The sequence below is a fragment of the Bos taurus genome, chromosome 19, assembly GCF_002263795.3.
Source record: "Bos taurus isolate L1 Dominette 01449 registration number 42190680 breed Hereford chromosome 19, ARS-UCD2.0, whole genome shotgun sequence".
NCBI classification, from domain to species: Eukaryota; Metazoa; Chordata; class Mammalia; order Artiodactyla; family Bovidae; genus Bos; species Bos taurus.
In genome coordinates this window covers 47355096-47382192 of record NC_037346.1, presented here as the reverse complement: position 1 = coordinate 47382192, position 27097 = coordinate 47355096, and the positions used below count along the sequence as shown (strand labels likewise).

General features: G+C 40.5%; 1 long non-coding RNA gene across 1 annotated transcript in view; it reads left to right on the top strand.

Annotated features, from left to right (window-relative positions):
- The first annotated feature begins 2309 nt into the window (after window positions 1–2309).
- LOC132343096 (uncharacterized) overlaps window positions 2310–27097 on the top strand; it is an 81356-nt gene continuing 56568 nt past the window's right edge. Inside the window, exons 1-2 of the long non-coding RNA XR_009491771.1 lie at window positions 2310–2436; window positions 9220–9327. This is a non-coding gene — a long non-coding RNA (uncharacterized lncRNA). The remainder of the gene's footprint in view (window positions 2437–9219; window positions 9328–27097) is intronic.

Below are 27097 nucleotides of genomic sequence, written 5' to 3'. Positions count from 1 at the left end.
CCAATGCTTGCTGTTGTCCGTTCTTTTGATTATAGCTATTTTGTTGGGTGTAAAGTGGTATTTCATTGTAGTTTCTCTATATCCTTTCCAATGCTTGCTGTTGTCCGTTCTTTTGATTATAGCTATTTTGTTGGGTGTAAAGTGGTATTTCATTGTAGTTTTTAAAAAATATTTATTTATTTTAATTTTTACATTTTTTGGCTATGTTGGGTCTTAGTTGCATCACACAGGATCGTTGGTATGGTGCACAGGCTCCAGAGTGCATTGGCCCAATATTTGTGGTGCATAGGCTTAGTTGCCCCACGGCATGTGGGATCTTAGTTCCCAGACCCGAGCTCAAACACGCATTCCCTGCATTGTAAGGTGGATTCTTAACCACTGGACCACCAGGGAATTCCCTTCATTATGGTTTTAATTTGCATTTCACTAATGACTAATGATGTTGAACATATTTTCATGTGCTTATTGGCCATTTGTATATTTCCTTCAGAGAAATAGCTATTTTCATCCTTTCCTCATTCTTTAATGGGGTTGTTTGTCTTTTTATTGTTGAATTGTAAGAGTTCTTTATGTAGTCTGGATAATAGTCCTTTACAAGATATATGGTTTTCAAATATTTTCTCCCATTCTGTGGATAATCTTTTCACTTTCTTGATGAGGAAGAAGGAATAATAGAAAGAGGACATTAATGGATAAAGATTTCTTTTTCAGGTGATAAAAAATGTTCTGGAATTAGATAGTCATGATGGTTATACAACTGTGAATATAGTAAAATCACTGAATATATTAAAATGGCAATTTTATGGTACATGAGTTACATCTCATTTTTAAAATATAAAAGTCACTTTAAAAAGTATCAGCTGATCCACATGACTTCAAACCTAAAATCACCATTTCATTTGAGTTGAACAATTTCTTTTTACTGATGCTGCTAGATGCTCAGATACAAAGGTGAAAAGACTTTGTTTCTACCTTTAAAGAGGCCAGAGTCTAAAAGGGGAGATCATCATATACATACTTCATTTTAATTGAACTTGGTTAGGACTAAGATAGAGGTGTGCTTTGGGATCATGAGGGTCATACTAAGAAACCTGGGCTTCATTAAGGCAGTAAAGAATCATTGAAATTTAAGCTGGGAATTGACATGATCAGTTTTGTGTTTTAGATACATCATCTTGGCAGCTGTGTAGAAAATTGCTATGAAGGCAGCATGGCTAGTATCAGTTCAGTTAGGAGACAATTGCAGTAGTTTGATGAGAAGTAGTGGAAACTTGAATGAAAGCACTGGTGGTAAGAATAGAGAAGAGGTCAGGTTCAAAAAATATTAGGTAAAACTCTACAAAACTTGGTGTGATGAGGCATAAGGGGGAGGGAGAAAGCTGAGATGACTCAGATTTCTGGCTTGAGTCAGTGGGTGGATGGTGGTGACATTAACTGAAAAAAAAATATAAAAAGAAGAAATTTGTGGGCTTAAGTAATAACTTTAGTTTTGCACCAAACTTTGGCATGAGACACCTGGAAAATGGTCAAGTGGATGTGTCCAGTAGGCAATAACCTCACTCTTTCTCTGATACAGTTTCCTGATTTATAAAATTGCAGTATTGTAATGAAAATAAACTAACTATTAGAATTGGTGTTAGGGGTATTCACTTAATCTGCTTTGGGAAAATTGCAGACTCTATTAACTATTAAATATTTGCCTAGCTTTCTGAAAAGAAAAAAGAAAACACCTTGCTCAGTGGTATCAGAGGCATATTTATATTTACAGGTGCAACTTCATTTAAGCCCACCCAATGAAAATACAAAAAGATCAGTCAGAGGGTGGTAATTTGCTATCCCCAAAGACTCAATGTAAGATTCTTTTAATTAGACACTCCTCCTAGTGAATATAAACCAATTGCCTTAGAGATATTAGACTTAACATAAATTTCAAAAATAATAAAAGTTAACATTTATTTTGTGCTTGTTGCATGCTAGGCAAAGTGCTAAGCTCTTTATAACTATTAGCTTTTTTATCCTCACATTAACATATTGAGGTAGATATTCTTAGCATTCTCATTTTATAAAGAAAAAAATGAAGGTTTAGAGAGATTAAATAATAGAACCAAGATCATTAATCTAGTAAGCAATAAAACCAGGATTCAAACTCAGGTCTCTCCTGAGTATAAGTTTGTGAAGAAGAGCTATTATTTTATATGAAAATCCATGGTTATATGCATGCTTAGATCAATTTAATGATCAAAATAGCAATCTAATTTCACTTATACGGAAATTATTAACCTTCCACTATTGCATTCTTTGCAGCCAAAGATGGAGAAGTTCTATTCAGTCAGCAAAAACAAGACCGGGAGCTGATTGTGGCTCAGATCATGAACACCTTATTGCCAAATTCAGACTGAAATTGAAGAAAGTGGAGAAAACCACTAGACCATTCAGGTATGACCTAAATCAAATCCCTTCTGACTATACAGTGGAAGTGAGAAATAGATTCAAGGGATTAGATCTGATAGATAGAGTGCCTGAAAAACTACAGACAGAGGTTTGTGACATTGTACAGGAGGCAGGGATCAAGACCATCCCCAACGAAAAGAAATGCAAAAAAGCAAAATGGTTGTCTGAGGAGGCCTTACAAATACCTGAGAAAAGAAGAGAAGCTAAAGGCAAAGGAGAAAAGGAAAAATATACCCATTTGAATGCAGAGTTCCAAAGAATAGCAAGGAGAGATAAGAAAGACTTCCTCAGTGATCAATGCAAAGAAATAGAGAAAAACAATAAAATGAGAAAGACTAGAGATCGCCTCAAGAAAATTAGAGATACCAAGGGAACATTTCATGCAAAGATGGTCACAATAAAGGGCAGAAATGGTATAGACCTAATAGAAGCAGAAGATATTAAGAAGAGGTGGCAAGAAAACACAGAAGAACTATACAAAAAAGATCTTCATGAACCAGATAATCACAATGGTGTGATCCCTCACCTAGAGCCAGACATCCTGGAATTCGAAGTGAAGTGGGCCTTAGGAAGCATCACTACGAACAAAGCTGGTGAAGGTGATGGAATCCCAGTTGAGATATTTCAAATCCTAAAAGATAATGCTGTGAAAGTACTATACTCAATATGCGAGCAAATTTGGAAAACTCAGCAGTTGCCACAGGACTGGAAAAGGGCAGCTTTCATTCCAATTCCAAAGAAAGGCAATGCCAAAGAATGCTCAAACTACCACGCAACTGCAATCATCTCACACGCTAGCAAAGTAATGCTCAAAATTCCCCAAGCCAGGCTTCAACAGTATGTGAACCATGAACTTCCAGATGTTCAAGCTGGATTTAGAAAAGGCAGAGGAACCAGAGATCAAATTGCCAACATCCACTGGATCATTTTGATCCATTGGATCAAAAGCAAGAGAGTTCCAGAAAAACATCTATTTCTGCTTTATTGACTACGCCAAAGCCTTTGACTGTGTGGATCACAATAAACTGTGGGAAATTCTGAAAGAGATGGCAATACCAGACCACCTCACCTGCCTCTTGAGAAATCTGTATGCAGGTCAGGAAGCAACAGTTAGAACTGGACATGGAACAACAGACTGGTTTCAAATAGGGAAAGGAGTATGTCAAGCTGTATATCGTCACCCTGTTTATTTAACTTATTATGCAGAGTACATCATGAGATACACTGGGCTGGATGAAACACAAGCTGGAATCAAGATTGCCGGGAGAAATATCAATAACCTCAGATATGCAGGTGACACCACCCTTATGGCAGAAAGTGAAGAGGAACTAAAGAGCCTCTTGATGAAAGTGAAAGTGGAGAGTGAAAAGTTGGCTTAAAACCCAACATTCAGAAAACTAAGATCATGGCATCTGGTCCCATCACTTCATGGCAAATAGATGGGGAAACAATGGAAAAAGTGAGACACTTTATTTGTGGGGGCTTCTAAATCACTGCAGATGGTGACTGCAGCTATGAATTTAAAAGATACTTGCACCTTGGAAGAAAAGTTATGACCAACCTAGATAGCATATTAAAAAGCAGGGACATTACTTTGCCAACAAAGGTCCATCTAGTCAAAGCTATAGTTTTTCCAGTAGTCATGTATGAATGTGAGAGTTGGACTGTAAAGAAAGCTGAGTGCTGAAGAATTGATACATTTGAGCTATGGTGTTAGAGAAGACTCTTGAGAGTCCCTTGAACTGCAAGGAGATCCAACTAGTCCTGGATGTTCATTGGAAGGACTGACGTTGAAGCTGAAACTCCAATACTTTGGCCACCCGATGTGAAGAACTGACTCATTTGAAAAGATCCTGATGCTGGGAAGATTGAAGACAAGAGAAGGGGACGATAGAAGATGAGATGATTGGATGGCATCACCGACTCGATGGACATCAGTTTGAGTAAACTCTGGGAGTTGGTGATGGACAGAGAGGCCTGGCCTGCTATAGTCTATGGGGTCGCAAAGAGTGAGACATGACTGAGGGACTGAATTGAAGTATTGCATTCATATCCTTAATTCCTCTCTAGAATTCCTAATTAATTTCCAGATTCATTTTCTAATCTTCTTGTAGGTCTCATTTTTCTCTCTGCCCATCTTCCCATCTTCTCATCACATTGTTCTATTTGGTACACAGATTGAAGACATTCAGTAAAATAGGGAGGCTTCTGCTTTCACATAGCAACATTTATGGTAGCTTTCAGAAGGGCCTTTGTCAAACTCATTCCCTAGCTGTGTTCCCAGATTCAGGACTCATTGTGGTTCAGCCCAGAAGCCCATCAACACAAAAACTTATTGGAGGAGGAGGAAAGGCCAAAGCAAATGTATGTTCATGACAAGATGGCCAGTGGTCCCAGAGGAGTTTGCTGAGTGGGAATGGAGAAGTGAAGAGCCATTTGTTCTTCATTAGACAGCATGGCTGTGCTTTTTCAGAAAATGGAAAGAAAGCCAACTGAGCAGAATCATGTGTGGTAATGAGACATTTGGGCACACAGAATGGGCACCACAGAATTCTTCATAAGATGGGGGTAGGCTGGCAGTAGCTGCTCGGGGCTCACCTAGAATATGTTTGGGGGGACTTCCCTGGTGATCCAGTGGTTAAGAATCCGCCTTTCAATGCAGGGGACGCAAGTTCGATCCCTGGTAGGAGAACTGAGATCCCACATGTCTTGGGACAAATAAGCCCATGCACCCCAATGAAGAGCACCACAACAGCAATATGATGCTGCCAAAAATAATAAAATATAAAGAAATAAAGAAGATATGTTTGAGTGACGGTATTTCTGGACTCCTCAGACCCAATTAGATTGTTTAGGCTAATAACAATCCCTGTCCATGATTATTTATCTGAATAGTGACCAAAAGTTTTTAGAAGGACCTTCCCAAAGGATAGAACTTTAATTTAACTTGCAGATTTTAAAAAACTGTTGGACTGAATTTATCTTTTCAGGATGAGACGGCACCTCAAATAATCAGGATGCATTGTGCTCAGGATCTAATTTCCCAAATGTCAGCATGCAATCCATTTCAAAAGTAATTCACTTTGCAATGTGTTTTCCCCATTACACTCATATGGCAGAAATTATTGCAAATAATAGCCTACAAAGCTGGGATAGTCATTAGATCAGCTAAAGGGTCAGACTGGGCTGTTGATGGTGAAGCTTATTTCTGTTGAAAAGACAAAGAGAATCCACACTATTTCAAAAATAAACATATTTGATTTCTTCTATCAACTCTGCCTCTTTCTGGATTCACATATTCACTCCATTCTTCAAGCTTATCTGTACACAGTTGCTTGAACATGACTTACTATTTTGACTCTTTGCCTTGGGTGTTCTTCTCCCTGCTTAGAAAAATCTATGCCCTTTCTCTTCTATATATTCCCATCTAACCTTCAAAACCAGAACATATCTCTTTTCGTATGCCTTTCCTAGGATCACATCGCAAATGTGATCATTTATTATTTTTAGTTTCCTTAGCTATTACAGCTTTCGTTTACACTATACTCTTTTTTTCTTGAAGCTATTAAAATATTTGTTTGGATTTCGTCTCAAATTGTGTTGTGTGCACATGTTTTAGCCCCAAATTATTAATAGATTTTACATTCTTTGAAGAGTTAGAGAGCTGTGGTTTTTATTTCTTTAGCATCTAGTAATAGAACAACAACTCACAAAAACTAAATACCATATTTGTGATAAACTCGAACCAGTTGTAGACATTTGACAGTGATACCAAGAAAGATTTCATTAAACAGGTATCAAATCAATTTCAGAAGATTAAAGATGAACATCTAATCTTTCCCTTGTGATTCTTTCATCTCAGAAGTTACTAAAGCTTTTCCTATATATGTTTATAGTAATTACCTTTATCAAATCTCAGTATAACAGTTTATTAACTAATGCATAGAAGGTTCTGTCCTAGAAAACACAAGGTCATCTCACTCATTACCAACTTATTCTTCAACAGATTTAATTATCCAACAAATATTTACTGAGCACATACTGTATAGAAAACATATAGTAGACACTTTTAAAAGACATTAAATTTACAGAAGAAACCAAGAAACACAAAGTGAAATAAAACAAAAAAAATAACAGCACAAAAAGTTGTCAGTTTAGGTTTTGAATAAGTGAGCCGTACAACATGGTGCTGAGTTAGAGGGGTGGGAGAAGAGATATAATTGAAGTGTCAGTGAACTCTTCCTGAAGATGTTGTGTTGTAAATTTGGCTTTAGAGAATGAGCAAGGGAGAGACCATAGGCCCAGAGACAAGAATGTATATGCCGTGTTTGAGTGGCAGTGGGTTTGTTCCATCTCTATGAAAAGCTTTTTAAACATCACATCCATTCATCACAAATAAAAGGGGGGAAAGTGGAAACAGTGATAGATTTTATTTCCTTGAGCTCCAAAATCACTGCAGACACTGACTGCAGCCACAAAATTAAAAGATGCTTGCCCTTAGAAGAAAAGCTATGACAAACCTAGACAGCATATTAAAAAGCAGAAACATCACTTTGCCGACAAAGGTGCGTATAGTCAAAGCTATGAATGCCAAAGAATTTATTTGAACTGTGGTGCTGGACAAGGCTCCTGAGAATACCTTGGATAGCAAGGAGATCAAACAGTCAATCCTAAAGGAAATCAACCCTGAATACTCATTGGAAGGACTGATGCTGAAGCTCCAGTATTTTGGTCATCTGATACAAACTGTCAACTCATTAGGTAAGGCCCTAATGCTGGGAAAGATTGAAGGTAGAAGGAGAAGAGGGCATCAGAGGATGAGATGACTGGATGGCATCACTGATGTAATGGACATGAACTTGGGCAAAATCCAGGAGATGGTGAGGGATGGGGAGGCCTGGTGTGCTGCAGTCCTTGGGGTTCCAAAGAGCTGACACGACTGGGTGACTGAAGAACAACAGTGGTTTTTCTGGTAGCCATGCACTGATGTGAGAGGTGGGCCTTAAAGAAGGCTAAGCACCAAAGAATTGATGCTTTCTGTATTGTGGTGCTGGAGAGGACTCTTGAGAGTTCCTTGGACTGCAAGGAGATCAAACCAGTCAATCCTAAAGGAAATCAACCCAGAATATTCATTGGATGAACTAATGCTGAAGCTGAAGCTCCTGTACTTTGGCTACCTGATGCAAAGAGCTGACTCATTGGAAAAGACCCTAATGCTAGGAAAAATTGAAGGCAGGAAGAAAAGAGGGCAACAGAGGATGAGGTGGTTAGATGACAGCCCCAACTCAATGGATGTGAGTTTGAGCAAACTCTGGGAGATAGTGAAGGATAGGGAAGCCTTGTGTGCTGCAGTCCATGGGGTTGCAAAGAGTCGGACACGATTTAGCAGCTAAACAATAACAACAACATCATTATTATTCTTGTTTTGAACAATTGGTACCAGTTTAGATATCTTCTTTCTGGTGTTGTTTGTTCCTTCCTGCGTTTCTGGGCTTCTAGTTCATTTTCTTTCTTTTTTTTTTTTAATACAGAAACTTAAAAAAAACTATTTATTGACCACACCATGTGGCTTGTGGGATTTTAGTTCCCCAACGAGGGATGAAACCCAGGTCCTTGGCAGTGGAAGTGCAGCATCCTAACCACTGGACCACCAGGGAATTCCCCTAGCTCAGATTCTTGGACTTCTACTTGAAAAATTCCTTCTATTATTTCCTTTTAGTGCACATCTGTTGACAATGAACTCTGTAGGTTCTTATTTTTATGAAGATGTCACTGTTTTACCTTAATTTTTAAAGAATATTTTTTATTAGGTATAGGATTCTAAGTTTGCTGTAATTCTTCCCACTCCAAAGATGTAATTCCATTGTCTTCTGGTTTCCATCATTTATTTTGAAAGTTTTATTGTATTGTCAACTTTACTGTAGCTCATTTGAAGATAATGTACTTTTTTTCACTCTGGCTGATTTTAAACATTTTTATATTAGCATTTAGTTTTCATTGTTTTGACTAAGTGTGGTTTTCCTTGTATTTATCCTGATTCAGATTCATAGGGGCGACACAGATGATGAAATGGTTGGATGGCATCATTGACTCAATGGACATGAGTTTGAGCAAACTCTGGGAGATCGTGAAGGACAGGGCAGCCTGCCATGCTGCAGTCCATGGGGTGGCAAAGAGTCAGACATGACTTAGCAACTGAACAACAGATGCATAGATCCTATTGATTCTATACCATGATGTCTTCTATTAGTTTGGGGACATTCTTGGCTAGTATCTCTTCAAATATGGTTCATGCCACATTCCTTGTCTCTCCTCCTCTGGGACTCCAGCGACAATTATAATGATACCGTTCATCATGTCCTATATGTCTCATATTCTTTTCTCTATATTCCATACTTTTTTCCTCTGTGCTTCAATCTGGATATTTTCTATTGCTCTATCTTCTAGTTCAGTAAGCTCTGCTGCTAGGTCTAATACTGTTAAACCCATCCATTGGATTCTTAATTTAGTTATACTTTTTAATTCTAGGATTCACAAGTAATTCTTTTTTATTAATACCAATTCTCTGCTGAAATTCTCCATATTTTCATATAATTCCTTGAACATACTAATTACATTTAATATATATATTTACAGCTGTGACTAAATAAATAAGTATGTTTGTCCCCTGTAGGTTTACCTCCATGGTCTATTTTCTCTTGATTTTCAATCATTTGGTCCTGTTTCCCAGCATTACTGATCTTTTTTTTCTTTTTTTTTGAATGCTAGACTTTATAAAATTGTAAGACTCTGCATGATGGTGCTATTTTCCAAAGAAGACTTCACCTTTCACCTTCTGGCAGTGAGGTACACTTCAGGCACATTGCCTTTATCCAGGTAAGACTGGCTTACCCTCATTCTAGGGCATAACCCTTCCAGGACTTTTACTTAAAACCTTCTTTGTTTATCAGAATCCTTTCTCCTTAAGCAGCCCTGTAATGGTTAATTTTATGTGCCAACTTGACTGGGCTGAGGTGTACCCAAATAGCTGATAAAAACATTTCTGGAGATGTCTGTGAGGGTGTTTCCTGGAGACTTTAGCATTTGAATCCGTAGACTAGGTAACGAAGAGCACCCTTACCAAAATGGGCAGGCATCATCCAATCTGTTGAGGGTCTGAACCAAACAAAGAAGTGGAGGAGGAGAGAATTTTCTGTCTCTCTCTTGAGCTAGAATGTCCATCTTCTCCTGCCCTCTAGCCTTGGTGCTTCAGGTTCTTGGGCCTTTAGATTCCAAGACTTACCCCAGTGGGTCCCCTCTCTCAGGAGTTCAGCCTCAGACTGGGAGTGAATCATCAATTCCTCTGGTGATCAGGGCTTCAGACTTGAATTAAATTATACCACCAGCTTTCCTGGTTCTCCAGCTTGCAGATGGAAGATAATGGGACTTGCTTCCATAAATCCTTGAGTCAATTTCTATAATAAGTCTTAGGAATTCCCTGATTGTCCAGTGGTTAGGACTCTATGCTTGCATTGCCGGCAGCACGGGTTTGATCTCTGGTCAGAAAACTGAGATCCCACAAGCTGGGTGGGGTGGCCAAAAAAAAAAAGAATTGCTATAATAAATCTCTTCTATTATCTATCTAGCTGTCTATCCATCCATTCATCCTACTGGTTCTGTTTCTCCAGAGAACCCTGACTAATATAGACCATGAACTCCAACTTTTGTTTCCCAGGACAATCTCGAAATACTACTACTGGTACTAATACTATCACCATTGTGGATAAACTTAAAAAAATTTTTTTTTACTAATGTTCTGCTTCCTTTTTTTATAGTTGAACGACATCTACATTGTCAGAGCATATAGCCATTATATAACATATCTTTCTTTGTGCCCTCACTTGGTCTTACTTATGTAAGAAACTGTATTTAATGTTCACCACCAAGCCTTACACTGATGTCTCCCCAGTCATTTTGTTTTGTCTGAAGCTCATTTACCTGTAGATTCTTCAGAAAAGGCCCATTGGAATAATATTTCTTGAGTTCATAGATGTCTAGTAATTTTACTAGATTTTGTCATTCTGTGCTTCTGGAATGTTCTACCAGTGTGTCATTTCAAATATTTTTTTCCAGAAAGAATTTCTTGAATATAGTTTTACTGTTAATTGTTCTCTTATTTTGTTTTCTTCTTTAGGGTCTTCTGTTGTCCGTATTTTGGATCTTCTTGGTCACTCTTCAGTATCTGTCACTTTCTTTCAAATCCTTTTTTGTCCCTTCATCCAAAAATTTTAAAAAATATTTTCTTCTGTTTGACTGATTTCTTGTCAGGCACTACTGTTCAATTTATTTGCTCTTATTTCCTCTCTAGAATACTCTTTATTTCTTAAATTATTGTTTATTTCTTATTATTTCCAGAATGCTATCACGTCTTGTCTGAGTTTCAAATTCTTTATTTCTGTTATTTCATATCTTTTATTATTTTCTAGTGTCTTTTAGCTCATCTGGAACTAGAAGTTTATGCTTGTCATCTGTTTTATGGTTGTCTTTGCGGAGTGCTTTCGTTGTCTGTTGGGATGTTACTCAGCTCTTTGTCTCCCTTTCTCTTTCCTTCAAAGAACTATGTGACCTCGGAATTTTTCTCTTGCTTCTTTTAATGTGAAATTCGTTTCCCTCAACTTTTTTTTCAGTTTATTTGTCTGTGCCAGGTCTTAGTGGCAGCATGCATGATCCTTAGTTGTGGCATATGAAAGCTTACTTATGAATAGTTGCAACATGAGGGATCTAGTTCCCAGACCAGCGATTGAACCCAGGCCCCCTGCTCTGGGAGCATGGAGTCTTAGCAACTGGACCACCAGAGAAGTCCCTAGTTTTTCTGAACTTTTCTTATAAGGTGGCATTCGGGAAAACTTTCCTTACTTCATAAAACTTCCTCTGATTTGGGGGCATGTCAAAAAATCAGGCAACTTGCTTTATGGTATTTCACCACTTTGGTCCAGAGGTTTTCTTTCCCTCCTGTCTGTTGTCCGTGTCCTGTTAACTTTTATTCTATTCCAAGTATTTTATCTTTTTGAGGTTCTGTCCTACGAAGAGGTTGGTTTTGCGAGTTCATAGGAGCTAGGCTGCTCCAGCTTCATCAGACCTTATTCCCATGGGTAGAGGAGCCTGGCAGGCTACAGTCCATGGGTCTGCAAAGAGCTGATCACAACCGAGTGACTGAGCACACTGGTTTTGGTTAAAACCCCTTCCAGCTTCAGCTGGTATTCTCACATTGCTTGTCCTCATCCCAGTCAATGCCTTTGGGCTATTTTGGGGTCTCCTGTTCTCAGTTCCATCAGGTGTAACTTCTTTATTGTTTCTTTCACATGGAACTGATACCATGAAGATCCTGGGGCTATTGATGCTTGGTACCCCTCTGCTTGCATTTTTGGAGTTTGTGAAAACACTTTGTCACTTGGTTTTGTTGAAAATGTTGTTCATGGGTTTTAGGTTTTGCTATCCATTTGTTCTGTCTGTTTTTATGTAAGAATTCAGAGAGATGAAAAATATGCTACTGATGCTGTCATCTTCCCAGAATCCTCTCCTGAGTTAATTCAATTATAAGTGTATTTTGTATTACAGTCCCTCTGGGAGTCTGCTCATAACTTATGGGTGTTGACATTTTGCTTCTGCTTGGGTCTGAGAAGGTTAAGGGTTTTAAATCTTAGCTGTTTAGGATACCACAATTAATGACCAAACATAAGGAAGCTAAAATATGAACATAGTAAATTGCCAACTCACATGAATTTTTAAAAAAACCTTTAAATTTAATTACAGCAGAAATATTTCTGAGGATGTGGGGATTGCTTTTAACAACAAATGAAAGAAACCATTTGTGTGTATATGCTTAGAATTAACACAGTGCAGTTTTCTTTTATGGGGTACATATGCATAAATTACTTTATACATGCTCCATAGGATATAATATATTTGCATATATTATAAATTTAATTTTAATTTTATGGCTCTTGTACTTAGGAAATTGTAACAACTGGCAAAAAAGTTTTTGATTTTTAGTAGGCGGGCAATCATTCAATACTATCATTAGCTCTAAAAAGAATCTAGCATGGACTTTTAGAACTAGAAAAAGTCTTAAGTCTTTTTTCCAGACCAGAGATCCGGGCAATCCAGTTAGATTCTGCCTCCAGAACCTAACTCAACGTGTTTAAGTACAAACAATTTTTTTTATTGAAATATAGTTGATTTACAATGTTGTATTAGTTTCAGGTTTACAGCAAGGTGATTCATATATATCTAGGCTTCCCAAGCGGCTCAGCAGTAAAGAATCCGCCTGCCAAGAGGAGACGCGGTTTTGATCCCTGGGATGGGAAGATCCCCTGAAGGAGGAAATGGAAACCCACTCCAGTATTGTTGCCTGGGAAATCCCATGGACAGCGGCGCCTGGCAGGCTACAGTCCATGGGGTTCCCAAAGAGTCAGACATGACTGAGCCACTGAGCACCACTATATATATTCAAGTATTCTTTTTCAGATTTTTCTCCATTATAGGTTATTCCAGGATATTGAATACAGTTCCCTATGCTATACAGTAGGTCCTTGTTGTTTATCTGGTCTACATATGGTAATGTATATCTGTTAATCCCAAACACCTAATTTGTCCCTCCCTTCCTGACTTCCCCCTTTGGTAACCATAAATCTGTTTCCTATATCTAGTACAGACAATTTTTTAACAATTAACAATCTCTGTAAGAAATAGCTTTCTGGTTTGGCTATCTATTTTCCTGCCAGATGAACTGAGGTGTACTGACAACAAGCATAACAGACAGAAACAGTACTTAAGCAGGACTTCAAAAAATTGTATCAGAGCTATGGTAGCTAGGAAACAGCAGCACAGATAGTGCAATGAAAAGGAATAGTTGAGGAGCCAGGGGTAACTCTAGGGCCATGTTATGATGCTATGCGAGTGGCATTGCACACAGTTGCCATAGCTACGGAGCTGCACGAGCTATAGACACGCAGACCCTATGTACCCACCCACTCTGCCGCAATTGCTTTCCACACCTGCCCCTCCGAGTTTTCTACAGCTCCAGTGTAAGGAGGAAAAGGCCATATGGCTTAAATCAAAATATTTTTTTCACTTCTAAAAATCAGAATACCAGAGATTCAGAGCAGAAGGCGAGGAAGCATTGGAAAACGCTTCTTTCCCAGGGGTCAGGAGGTTTCAGAACATCCATTTCAGGAGGAAAGGCTGGTGACCTTTAGTCGCCCACCTCCATGTCTGCTTTCATGTTTCTTTTTACCCTCTATTCCTCTCCTGGCGACATGGATCCTGTCTCTCTCTGCCTTCCCCACCCCCAACTCCTTGTCTTGACAGCAGCACCAGGGAGAGTTTTAATATTATTCAAAGGAATATATGTGGATTAAAGTGCTAGAGCAGGGGATTAGATATTTTGGTACTCTGTTTTCTTCCAAGGGGATTAAAGAAATTATTTTGGATGCCACTGCCAGTTTTAAAGCAAAACCAAGGTAAGCCAGGAAGGGGGAAAAAATCGTTGTTGGGGGTAGGGAGTAGGGAGGAAAACAAAGAGCAGGGACTTTCCTGGTGGTCCAGGGAGTGAGAAGAGAAGAACAGGCAGAGTACAGGGGGTTACAGGGTGGTGAAACTCTTCTATATAACATTTTAATAGTGGCTACATGTCATCACATATTTGTCCAAACCCTTTGACTGTGTGGATCACAATAAACTGGAAAATTCTGAAAGAGATGGGAATACCAGATCACTTGACCTGAGAAATATCTTTGAAATTTCAAAGAAATTTCACTTGAGGTCAAGAAATATCACTTGACCTCAGAAATATCCTGAGAAATATTTACTTGAGAAATCTGTATGCAGGCCAGGAAGCAGCAGTTAGAACTGGACATGGAACAACAGACTGGTTCCAATTAGGAAAAGGAGTACGTCAAGGCTGTGTATTGTCACCCTGCTTATTTAACTTCTATGCAGGGTACATCATGAGAAACGCTGGGCTGAAGGAAGCACAAGTTGGAATCAAGAATGCCAGGAGAAATATCAATAACCTCAGATATGCAGATGACACCACCCTTATGGCAGAAAGTGAAGAACTAAAGAGCCTCTTGATGAAAGTGAAAGAGGAGAGTGAAAAAGTTAGCTTAAAGCTCAACATTCAGAAATTAAGATCATGGCATCTGGTCCCATTGCTTCATGGGAAATAGATGGGGAAACAGTGGACACAGTGACTGACTTTATTTTTTTGGGCTCCAAAATCACCACAGATGGTGATTGCAGCCATGAAATTAAAAGACGCTTGCTCATTGGAAGGAAAGTTATGACCAACCTAGATAGCATATTGAAAAGCAGAGACATTACTTTGCCAACAAAGATCTGTCTAGTCAAGGCTATGGTTTTTCCTGTGGTCATGTATGGATGTGAGAGTTGGACTATAAAGAAGGCTGAGCACCGAAGAATTGATGCTTTTGAACTGTGGTGTTGGAGAAGACTCTTGAGAGTCCCTTGGATTGCAAGGAGATCCAACCAATCCATCCTAAAGGAGATCAGTTCTGGGTGTTCATTGGAGGGACTGATGTTTGAAGCTGCAACTCCAATACTTTGGCCACCTGATGTGAAGAGATGACTCATTTGAAAAGACCCTGATGCTGGGAAAGACTGAGGGCAGGAGGAGAAGGGGACAACAGAGGATGAGATGGTTGGATGGCATCACTGACTCGATGGACATGGATTTGGGTGGACTCTGGGAGTTGGTGATGGACAGGGAGGCCTGGCGTGCTGCAGTTCATGGGTCACAAAGAGTTGGACACGACTGAGCGACTGAATTGAACTGACAGACTGTGCCACATCAAGAGTCAATTCTAGGACCTTCAGGTGGTTAAGACATTACCTTCTAATCCAGGGGGTGCGGGTTCGATCCCAGGTGAGGGAGCTAAGATCCCACATGCTCCATGGCCAAAAAACCAAATCATAAGACAGAAACAATAATGTAACAAATTCAGTAAAGACTTTAAAAATGGTCCACATCAATAAACAACAACAAAACACTTGGGCTTCCCTGGTGGTCCAGTGGTTAAAAATCCACCTACTAATGCAGAGAACATGGATTCGATCCCTGGTCTGGGATGATCCCCCATGCCACAGGGCAACTAAACCCGTGTGCCACAACTACTGAGCGAAAATGCTTAAAGCCTGTGCTCTGCAACAGGAGAAGCCACCACCATGAGAAGCCCACGCACTGCAACAGAGTAGCCCCTACTTTCCACATCTAGAGAAAGCCCACAAACAGCAACAAAAACTCAGCATGGCCAAAAATAAATAAATAAATCTTAAAAAAAAAATAAGCCTTTAAAAAACAAAAACATAGAACAGAAGAAGGAAGCATCCTGGGTATAATTAGGGAGGTCTGCAGGTATCACCCTGGATTTGGGGGTGGTAAGATGGACAACGATAAACACAGGGGATGGTGCCCAGCATAACATGTAATTATCCCTGGTGGACTCTACCTGATGACATAACTTGTCAAGTGTGGAACTTACTTCTTCACATTCATAGATATAATGTGAACTGAATGGCTGAGGGACTTTCTGAACCTACTTTGGAATTTTCCATGAAGCCTCCAGATCCTTTACACACACATTCTTTCTCTGCTCATCCCACATAAGACAGTTCTGTCCTGAATGTCTTAAACTGGTGTGGCAGAGAGGAAAGATAGCTTTGCCATCTGCATTAGTTTCCTAGTTAGTTGCCATAACAAAGAACCACAAACTAGGTGACTTAGAACAACAGAAATTTATTATCTCACAGTTCTGGAGACTGTTGTTGTTGTTCAGTCGCCAAGCCGTGTCTGCCTCTTTGTGACCCCGTGGTCTGCAGCACACCAGGCTTCCCTGTGCCTCACCATCTCCCAGAGTTTGCCCAAGTTCATGGCCATTCCATCGGTGATGCCATCCAACCATCTCATGCCCTCTTCTCCTCCTGCCTTCAATCTTTCCCAGCATCAGGGTCTTTAACAATGAGTTGGCTCTTCCCATCAGGTGGCCAAAGTATTGGAGCTTCAGCTTCAGCATCAGTCCTTCCAATGAATATTCAGGGTTGATTTCCTTCAGGATTGACTGGTTTGATCTCCTTGCCGTCCAAGGGACTCTCAAGAGTCTTCTCCAGCACCAGAGTTCAAAGGCATCAATCCTTTAACACTCTGCCTTCTTTATGGTCCAACTCTCACATGACATCCAAAATCATACTTCTTCTGAAACCTGCTGGTGAATCCTTGCTTGCCCAGTCCTAGCTTACCCTTGTTTGCCTGTAGTCCTTACTATTCCTTGGTTTGTAGATACATCCCTCCAATCCTGCATTATCATGTGGAGGTCTCCCTGTGCCTCATCATGACATCGTTTTTCACAAGGACGCCCAACAAACTGGGTTACAGTTACATATATTCACTGGACTCTTTATTGAAGTAAAGTGAAGTGAAGTCTCTCAGTCGTGTCCGACTCTTTGCGACCCCATGGACTGTAACCTACCAGGCTCCTCTGTCCGTGGGATTTTCCAGGCAATAGTACTGGAGTGGATTGCCATTTCCTTCTCCACTGGATCTTCCCGACCCAGGGATCGAACCCAGGTCTCCCACATTTTAGACAGACGCTTTACTGTCTGAGCCACCAGGGAAGTCCTATTTATTACTATTTATTACTCAGCCATAAAAAGGAACAAAATTGAGTCATTTGTAGAGACACAGATGGACCTAGAGAGTGTTATACAGAGGGAAGTAAGTCAGAAAAAGAAAAACAAATATGGTACATTAATGCATATATATGGAATCTATAAAAATGGTATATAGATGATCTTATTCGCAAAGCAGAAATAGAGACACCAATGTAGAGAACAAGTGTATGGATACCAAGGGGGAAGGGGAGGGGTGGGAAGAATTGGGAGACTGAGATTGACATATATATATATACTATTGATAAGTATGTATAAAATAGATAACTAATCAAAACATACTATATAGCACAGGGAACTCTATTGAATGCACTGTGGTGACCTGAATGGGAAGGAAGTCCAAACGGGAGAGGGTTTATGTATATGTATGGCTGATTCATTTTGCTGTGCAGTAGAAACCAACACAACATTGTTATGCTATACTCCACTAAAAATTTATTTTTATAAGTGGAAAGAATTAAATACTGAAAAAAAAACTGGATTAGAGGCCCATCCTACTTCAGTATGATCTTACTCCTTACCTCTTACACAATTTATTTATTTATTGAGCTCATTTATTTAATAAAAAAAATAGTTGAGTATATTTTAAGCAGCATTTCTATGTGCATGGACTTGGAAATGGGGCTCTTTTAAATTACCTCCATTCTCCATATTGAGCAGAATTTCCCATCTTTTAAGATGAATAGCCTTTAAATGAATGAGTTAATAAGATGTTAGCTAGAAGGTTATGAAGAGTCATGAAAGACTTTTTTAGAGGTGAGAGATGACCATATACCTATGCACAAGGAGAGAGACCATGGACAAGGGAGAAATGACAGATCAGGAATGAGAGGGAGTAATATGTGTAGAAACAAGGCTTAAATCAAGAATGGAAGATCTTGGGATTTGGAGCACAGATAGAGGAATTAGCTTTGAATGAGAGTAGCTTCACTTCTTCCTTAAAAACAGGAAAGCAGGAAAGAAAGGGTACAGGCTTTCTTCAGTTATTGGGGAGAATCTAGAAACAGGGGTCAGATACCTTTGTTTTCTCTGTGGTTAGATATAGGGTGAGCAATGGAGTTGGAAGCCTGGGAAGCATGGAAGCTTTGCAGTATCAGCTGTGAGGAACAGGAGAATGAGTCACATATGCATACATACAAGGAATTCCAAATAGACAAGCCTAGGATGGAAACTGTGATTTATAATGCACCAATACAGAGGCTAGGTAATGTATTTAGGGGCTGAGTAAGCCCTAAACTGCTCACAAAGAGACAGTAGAGAAGTATGTAGTTGAGTTGGTAGAGGGTTAGCATTTGCAATGCAGTCACAAATAAAGGACAGTCAGGTAGGGGTCCAGAGGATGGGAAGCGAGTGGATGAAGTGATGAAGTACAAAAGTTGAGCTGACCTTGAACTAAACCCATCCCCCAATGGTAACAGGAAAATGGAACAGACTGGTCAAAGGTCGATGACAGCGCCCCAGTGGCACCTCCAGAAATGGCAGCATCACTCAGGATGCAGTGTTGCTGTTGTGAGCAGGTTTTCTACCTACCCCTTTGGTAACAATTGTCCTGTCATTGTGGTGACAAGTACACTCTATTTTTGCTTTTGCTATTATATACATATATATATAATTTAATTGTGTGTGTGTGAGGAGGGGCCGTTGCACTGGATCTTTGTTGCTTTGCACTTGCTTTGTCTCTAGTTTCGGTGAGTAGAGGCTACTCTTCGTTGTGGTGCTCAGGCTTCTCATGGTAGTGTCTTCTCTTCTTGTGGCTCCCTGGCTCTAGGGCATGAGCTCAGTAGTTCTGGCATACCAGTTTAGCTGCTCCATGGCATGTGGAATCTTCCCAGACCAGGTATCAAACCTGTGTCCCCTGCATTGGCAGGCAGACCAGGTGCCACCAGGGAAGTCCGCTGTTGCTAATCTTGGTACATAGATTCACTATCTCCAGAAGTCTTTAAACTCCCCGAGAGTGAGCATGAGATAGGTATGGCCAGTACTCAACCCTATTGAACACAGTCCTTAGATCAGGCCATTACATTGGTCTTTGACCTTTGGATCAGGTGTCCAGCCTTGGCCCAATCAGCTGAGGTCAGGGTGATGGGGTCATACGGCATGTACTTGATGCATAAGGGGCTTCTCAGAAATGTCAAAGACTTCTCACAATACTTTCCAGAAAGAATAAAACTGCAAGCAGGACTATTCTCATAAACATTGGAATAACATTTCTCCTCTTGGACTTTCTGACAGATTTCCATCCATTTCTCTCTTCTCTCCCATTTGGGGAGCTGGACATGGTTCAAAAAATTCCCTTTATAGAGCACCTAATTTTGTAAGTTGCATATGTTGTAGCTGCTTGAAAATTTACTCCACCCACACTCCCTATTCACATACACACATAAATAAGTTTATACACTTATATATATATATAACCTTGGATCCTGTTTTTGAGGAAGAAATGAATTATTTTCTACACATAGCTTTCTTTCTGGTGTGCTGATATTAACAGTAGTAATGTAGAATCTTCCAAAGTGTGACAAAATGAATGGTTTCAGTTTCAAGGTGGAATTTTTTACCACTTAATATAAAACATTCTGGCAATGTCTACCAATGTCTATTATCAAGAGTAGGGCTCTGCAAACTCTTTCTGTAAGGAACCAGAGAGGAACTATTTTAGGTTTTATATCACAACCACTATCCATCACAACCACTCAACTCTCTCTTTGTAGGACTAACACAGCCGTAGACAATGTGTGTATCAATGAGTGTGGCTGTGTTCCAGTAAAATTTTATTTACAAAAGCAGACAGCAGGCTGGACTTGGCCCAAGCTTGTAGTTCACTGATTCCCTATCTAGAGGATAATTATTTATGGCTTCTCCTGTTAGGCTGGGTAAGAGCTGAACCTCCCAATAGTAGTGTTTTTCTAACAGATGGCCTGGAGGTTCACAGCTCTATTGACTTTCCTTATGTAGATGTAGTTACACAATAATAAATAACTGAAGGTCACCACATCACACAGCTCTGGAGCCATGCAGTGCCTGGCCTGTGTGGCCATATGCAGCAGCACTGAATGTATTTAAAGTGTTTTTCTGCTGTTCCAATCTGAGACCAGATTGAAGAAGTGAAGTGAAAGTCGCTCAGTCATGTCTGACTCTTTGCGACCCCATGGACTGTAGCCTGCCAGGCTCCTCTGTCCATGGAATTCTTCAGACAAGAATACTGGAGTAAGTAGCTGTTCCCTTCCCCAGGGGATCTTCCCAACCCGGGGATCGAACCCAGGTCTCCTGCATTACAGGTGGATTCTTTACCGTCTGAACTATCAGGGGCAAAGGAATATGATGTGTGTTCAGTTATTTAAACATCCAACATATTGGTTCAGACACTGTGACAACAGCCAATAATATATCAATTAAGATCCTTGTCCTTAAGGAGCTTGTGGTTTAGTAAGGTGTTTGCTAGAGCTGCCCAAACAAAGTACCACAAACTAAGTGACTTAAAAAAAAACAAATTTGAGACTTCCCTGGTGGTTCAGTGGTTAGCAGCCTTGCAACACAAGGGGACGCAGGTTTGATCCCTGGTCTGGGAACTAACATTCCACATGCCATGGAGCAACTTAGCCCATGCATGGCAACTACTGAGCCCACACGCCCCAACTAGAGAGTCTGTGCAACACACTGAAAGGTCCCGTGTGGCACATCAAAGATGGAAGATCTCAAGTGCTGCAACTAAGACCCAGTGCAGCCCAAAAACCAAATAGGAAAATCATCACTAACTCTGAGTGTTACTCACTCAGTCGTGTCAGACTCTCTGCGATCAAACTTGGGTCTTCTGCATTGAAGGCAGATTCTTTACTGTCTAAGCCACCAGGGAAGCCCTGTCACTATTATTTTAAAACACACACACACACAGAAAGTTATTATCTCAGAGTTCTGGAGGTTAGAAGTCTGAAATCAAGTTAAGAGCTGGGCCACGCTTCCTCTGAATGGGAATCCTTCCTAGACTTCCTAGACATGGGAAGGAATTCCTTCCTAGACATGGGAAGGAATTCCTTCCTAGACATGGGAGAATCCTTCCTAGACTCTTAGCTTCTGGTGGTTTGCCTGCAATCTCTGCCTTATAACTGCAGCTCTTCAATTTCTGCCTCTATCATCACATGGCATTCTCCCCTCTTTTGTCTGTGTCTCTATCTCTTTTCCTCTTCCATTAAGGATACCAATCATAATAGATTCAGAGCCCACCCTACTCTAGTATGACCTCATCTTCTCTGAGCTAATTATATCTGCAACAACCCTATTTCCAAATAAGGTCATACTCTGAAGTACAAGGAGTTGGGACTTCAACACATCTTTTTTGTGGGGGACACAATTCAGTCCCTAACACAAAGTGAGAATATGTGTGAAATGAATGTGAAAACTTAGAGGTGCTATGATGGAAGTTGGTGTCGAGTACACGGTGAGGGCAGAGAGAGAGAAGATAAACTTTACCTGGGAGAGTCAGGAAAGGTGGTATGAATGAGGTGAAGCTTGAGCAGATTTTGGAAAATGATGCTGAATGTTTTCCAGGTGCAGATGGGGTGTGAGCTGGGCCTGGGGATTGGAAGAGCGTTCCCTGTTGGAGCAGCAAGAGAGGCAGGAAGTACTGTAGTATGATGTAACCCATTTCATAATGGTCCAGTACAACCTGAGAGGGCTTTAGGCTTCCTGTTTTCCAAAGAAATAAAAGTGAGGTCCAAACACTTTGGCTATTTGATGCATCCATGAGTTAAGATCACTGGCAGCTTCAAAATTTCAATACAGAAGGGGATCAGGAGGATAATCTAATTGGAAGGTTTGTGACTAATCAAAGCTGCTGCTGCTGCTGCTAAGTCACTTCAGTCATGTCCGACTCTGTGCGACCCCATAGCTACATGTGCATAAAAAACACTGTTTTTCTCTAGTTTTGCTTAGTTTTCCTGTTATAGATGAATAAAGATAGCAATGCTGTCTAAAGATGCCTTCATTAGCACTTAACATAAAATGGAGAAAATTGAACATTTCTTTTTAAAAGTACTCATTTTTATTGATTAATTTGGCTGCACCTGGTCTTTGTTGTGGCATGGAGGATCTTTAGTTGTAGTGTGTGGGATCTAGTTCCCCGACCAGGGATGGAAACTTGGCCTCCTGCTTTGGGAGCATGAAGTCTTAGCCACTGAACCACCAGGGAAGTCCCAACTGCATGTTTCAAAGAGTAAGCACACTCAGAGGTGGCTTGAAGGGCCAGTGATGGAGACTGGAAAAGCGCCAACCCTCCTCCTGGCCTCTCACCCATTCACATCTCTAGGGATTGAGTGTTGATTCTGTTCCTAACACTGTACTAAGTGCGCTGCTGCTGCTGCTGCTGCTGCTAAGTCGCTTCAGTCGTGTGACCGACTCTGTGTGACCCCACAGACAGCAGCCCACCAGGTTCCCCCGTCCCTGGGATTCTCCAGGCAAGAACACTGCAGTCGGGTAATAAGTGTTACATGCATTATATCTCATTATCCCTAATTTATAGAAGAAGGCAGTGAGGTTGAGAGGGGTTAAATACATTCCCTCACTCAAACAACTAGTAATTTCATTTTAATGATCATCTAAAAAAATTATAATAAATACGTGAACTAGGATGCTGCCCTGTCCAACGCAGTAGCCACTAGCCACATATGTCTATTTGAATGAAAATTAATTATTGAATAAAAATTCCGTTCCTGGGTTACACTAGTCCTGTTTAAGTTCTCCATAGTCACATGTGGCCAGGGGCCGCCATGTTGGACAATGCCAGATATAGAACATTTTAACTAAGAATAAGATGAATACTTTATCACTGAGTGCTAGCTCAGGATTTTGCTCCTGTTTGCTCTGTGTCTGTGATCATTTTGGCATGACATGGCATTCCTAACTGTCCCAGGCTAATAAGAATAGAGTTGGCCTTAGTATGGAAATAATGCATTACCACTGTATTAATGAAGATAATCTAATAGTTCAAATAAAGAAAATGGAGAGATTATTTCATAAATGCACCAACATCAAAAGAGCCTGCCCTGTGGCAATCAGTACCCTGTTTACCCTGTAATCAGTTATGGAGTTGCTGCAAAATAGCATCATTCATCTCATTAAATTAGTACTGTCTATTTAAATATCATTGGCTCCTTAGTTTTACTTAAATTTATTATTTAAAAGAAGCCTTTGGTTTATAAGAAGTATAACTTTTAGGGATTTGCACCTAGTTTTATTTTTTTGTATAGATTTCTTTGTTTCTTTGTTTGGCTGTGGTGGGTCTTTGTTGCTGCACATGGGCTTTCTCTGATTGCTGCAAGCAGGGGCTGGCTACCCATTGCAATGGGTTCTCTTGTTGCAGAGCACGGGTTCTAGGGCTTCAGTAGCTGCAGCACGTGGGCTCAGTAGCTGTGACTCACGGGTCCTAGAGTGCTGGCTCAGTAGTTCTGGCCCACGGGTTTAGTTGCTCCGTGATACATGGGATCTTCCCAGACCAGGTGACCCTTGAATTTCAAGGCGAATTCTTGACCACTGAAGCACCAGGGAAGACCTGCACCTAGGTTTTTTTTGTGTACATACTAAGATAACATTTATACTAAGGATAATTTAAATAACTTATTCAACTTATATGCAGAGTACATCATGTGAAATGCTGGGCTGGATTAAGCACAAGCTGGAATCAAGATTGCCAGGAGAAATATCAATAACTTCAGTTATGCAGATGACACCACCCTTATGGCAGAAAGTGAAGAAGAACTAAAGAGCCTCTTGATAACTGTGAAAGAGGAGAGTGAAAAAGTTGGCTTAAAACTCAACATTCAGAAAAACTAAGATCATGGCATCTGATCCCATCACTTCATGGCAAATAGATGGGGAAACAATGGAAACAGTGACATACTATTTTTTTGGGCTCCAAAATCACTGCAGATGGTGACTGCAGCCATGAAATTAAAAGACGCTTGCTCCTTGGAAGAAAAGCTATGACCAATCTAGATAGCATATGAAAAAGCAGGGACATTATTTTGCCAACAAAGGTCCATCTAGTCAAAGCTATGGTTTTTCCAGTAGTCATGTATGAATGTGAGAGTTGGACTATAAAGAAAGCTGAGCATCAAAGAATTGATGCTTTTGAGTTGTGGTGTTGGAGAAGACTCTTGAGAGTCCCTTGGACTGCAAGGAGATCCAACTAGTCCATCCTAAAGGAAATCAGTCCTGAATATTCATTGGAAGGACTGATGCTGAAGCTGAAACTGGAATACTGGCCACCTGATGCAAAGAACTGACTCATTGGAAAAGACCCTGATGCTGGGAAAGATTGAAGGCAGGAGGAGAAGGGGATGACAGAGGATGAGATGGTTGGATGGCATCACCGACTCAATGGACACAAGTTTGAGTAAGCTCCGGGAATTGGTGATGGACAGGGAAGCCTGGGATGCTTCAGTCCATGGGGTCACAAAGAGTTGGACACAACTGAGTGACTGAACTGAACTGAATTTAAATAAATATAAGAATCACTGGAGAATTTTCATTCCTCTTATAAGAATTCATTTTAAGGACTTCCCTGGTGGTCCAGTGGTTAAGAACCTGCCTTGCAAAGCAGGGGAGGCGGGTTCCATCCCTGGTCGGGAAACTAAGATCCCACATGCTGCAGAACAACTGAGCACTGCCACTACTGAAGCCCAAGCACCATAACTAGAAAGTCCGTGGGCTGCAGTGAAAGGCCCAGATGACACAAGGAAGATCCTGTGTGCCACAACTAAGACTGGATGCAGCCAAATAAATATTAAATAAATATTCATTAAAAAAAAAAAAAAGAATGGGTCATTATATTACCCAAGATTGAGAAACACTATGAAAGCCTTTAGGATGAAGAGACCTGAACACCTTACCTGTAACATATAGTCCCAGGCCCACAGAGTGGTATGATTGTCAGGATCCTATCAAATCTGGATGAACTAGAGTCTCATAGCTCAGTTGGTAAAGAATCTACCTGCAATGCAGGAAACCCCAGTTGGAGTCCTGGGTCAGGAAGATCTGCTGGAGAAGGGATAGCCTATCCACTCCAGTGTTCTTGGGCTGCCCTTGTGGCTCAGCTGGTAACGAATCAGCCTGCAATGTGAGAGACCTGGGTTGGGAAGATCCCCTGGAGAAGGGAAATAGCTCCTGCTATTCTGTCCTGGAGCACTCTATGACTGTATAGTCCATGGGGTTGCAAAGAGTTGGACACAACTGAGCGATTTTCACAATAGCAAGAGCCCTCTTGGGCACCAGTATGCCATAATTCTACCCAGGGGTATATGTTATACATATTTTTAACTTTATTTATTTTTGGCTGCACTGGGCCTTCATTGCTGCGTGTGTGCTTTCTCTAGTTGCAGAGACGGGGGCTACTCTTTGTTGCAGGGCACAGGCTTCTCATTGCGGTGGCCTCTCTTGTTGCAGGGCACAGGCTCTAGGCATATGGTCTTCAGCAGTTGCTGCTCAGGGTCTCTAGATTGTGAACTCAGTAGCCATGGCACACAAGCTCAGCTGCTCCGAGGCATGTGGAATCTTCCCTGACCAGGAATCGAACCCGTGTCCCCTGAATTAGTAGGCGGATTCTAATCCACTGGATCACCAGACCCTACCCAGAGATATATTATTAACAGAAGACCAACTGCAGCTGTGGCAAGACTTTCACACTGACAAAGCACACTTTTCTAATTACCCCCCTGTTCTAGAATTCTGACAGTGAAACTTGATTTACACCATTCCTAAATGCTGATTTTCCCACCACCTCATTCATAGTTCTTAGTACACAGAACATGTTTGTAGTGAGGAAGGAGACCACAAAGCCAGACTTATATTTCTCATTTTCTGGCTCATGAATATTTGTTTTTTCCTCGTCTTCATCAAATCAACTATTCTCAAGCACCTCATGGATGGGAAATAGGACTCGAGAGCGTCATTTTTATATTACCACTTCACAATGTTTTACCGAAAGATTTCATGTCTTCTCACTTAATCCTTGGCCTCCAGCTTCCCCCTTGAAATCTGCAGATGAGTTTCACACTCTCAGAGGCAAACACCGCTTTTCTCGCCATAAATGAGAAACAGGTGTATCTAGGCTGGGCTATCTCACTGGGTGCACCCCAGGGCTACCATCAGCTCAAGCTGGTCTTTTCACTGTGATTGCAGTCGTCAGAGAAGCCTATTCAGGCAACTCCTACATCACTGGGAAAGTAAACTATTATTTTTAGTGGTTTTGTAGATTACGTTGAGACTCCTTATTTATGTTGTTGCCCAGAATATGTATCCCCAGAACCTTGAATTTCTTACCTCTTATTTCTGAAAAATGCTTGGTAAATATTCCCACTATTTGCTGCAAAATGAGACTTCAGGAAGACACAGGTTCTTATGTAAGCAGCAAATAAGCTCCCAAAACCTATGAACTGGAAGGATACTGCTACTGCTACTCCTAAGTCACTTCAGTCATGTTTGACCCTCAGCGACCCCATGGACCACAGCTTTCCAGGCTCCTCCGTCCATGGGATTTTCCAGGCAAGAGTGCTGGAGTGGGGTGCCATTGCCTTCTCCGGGGAAGGATATTAGAAACTGCTAAAAAAAAAAAAAGAAAAAAAACACCTGCTTACCACCTTTCAGTATCCCCCAAAGATATGCAAACTAATACTCACAAGAGTTTTTGAACTTCACTTCCCTCCCCTTGAGAAGTTTCTGGTTGTTAAGTAAGGCCATCTTTTACTCAGACTTTTGCAAGTGGAATTATAATTGTTGAAGTTCAATTATGCTACACTAATAATAGTGTTCACCACTTATTTGGCTCTTACTCTATACTAGATACTCTGCCAAGCTGTTTATGTATTTTATTTTTTCCTTACGACTACTTAGTGAAGGTAGGTAGTATTATCTCTATTTTATAGATTTAAAA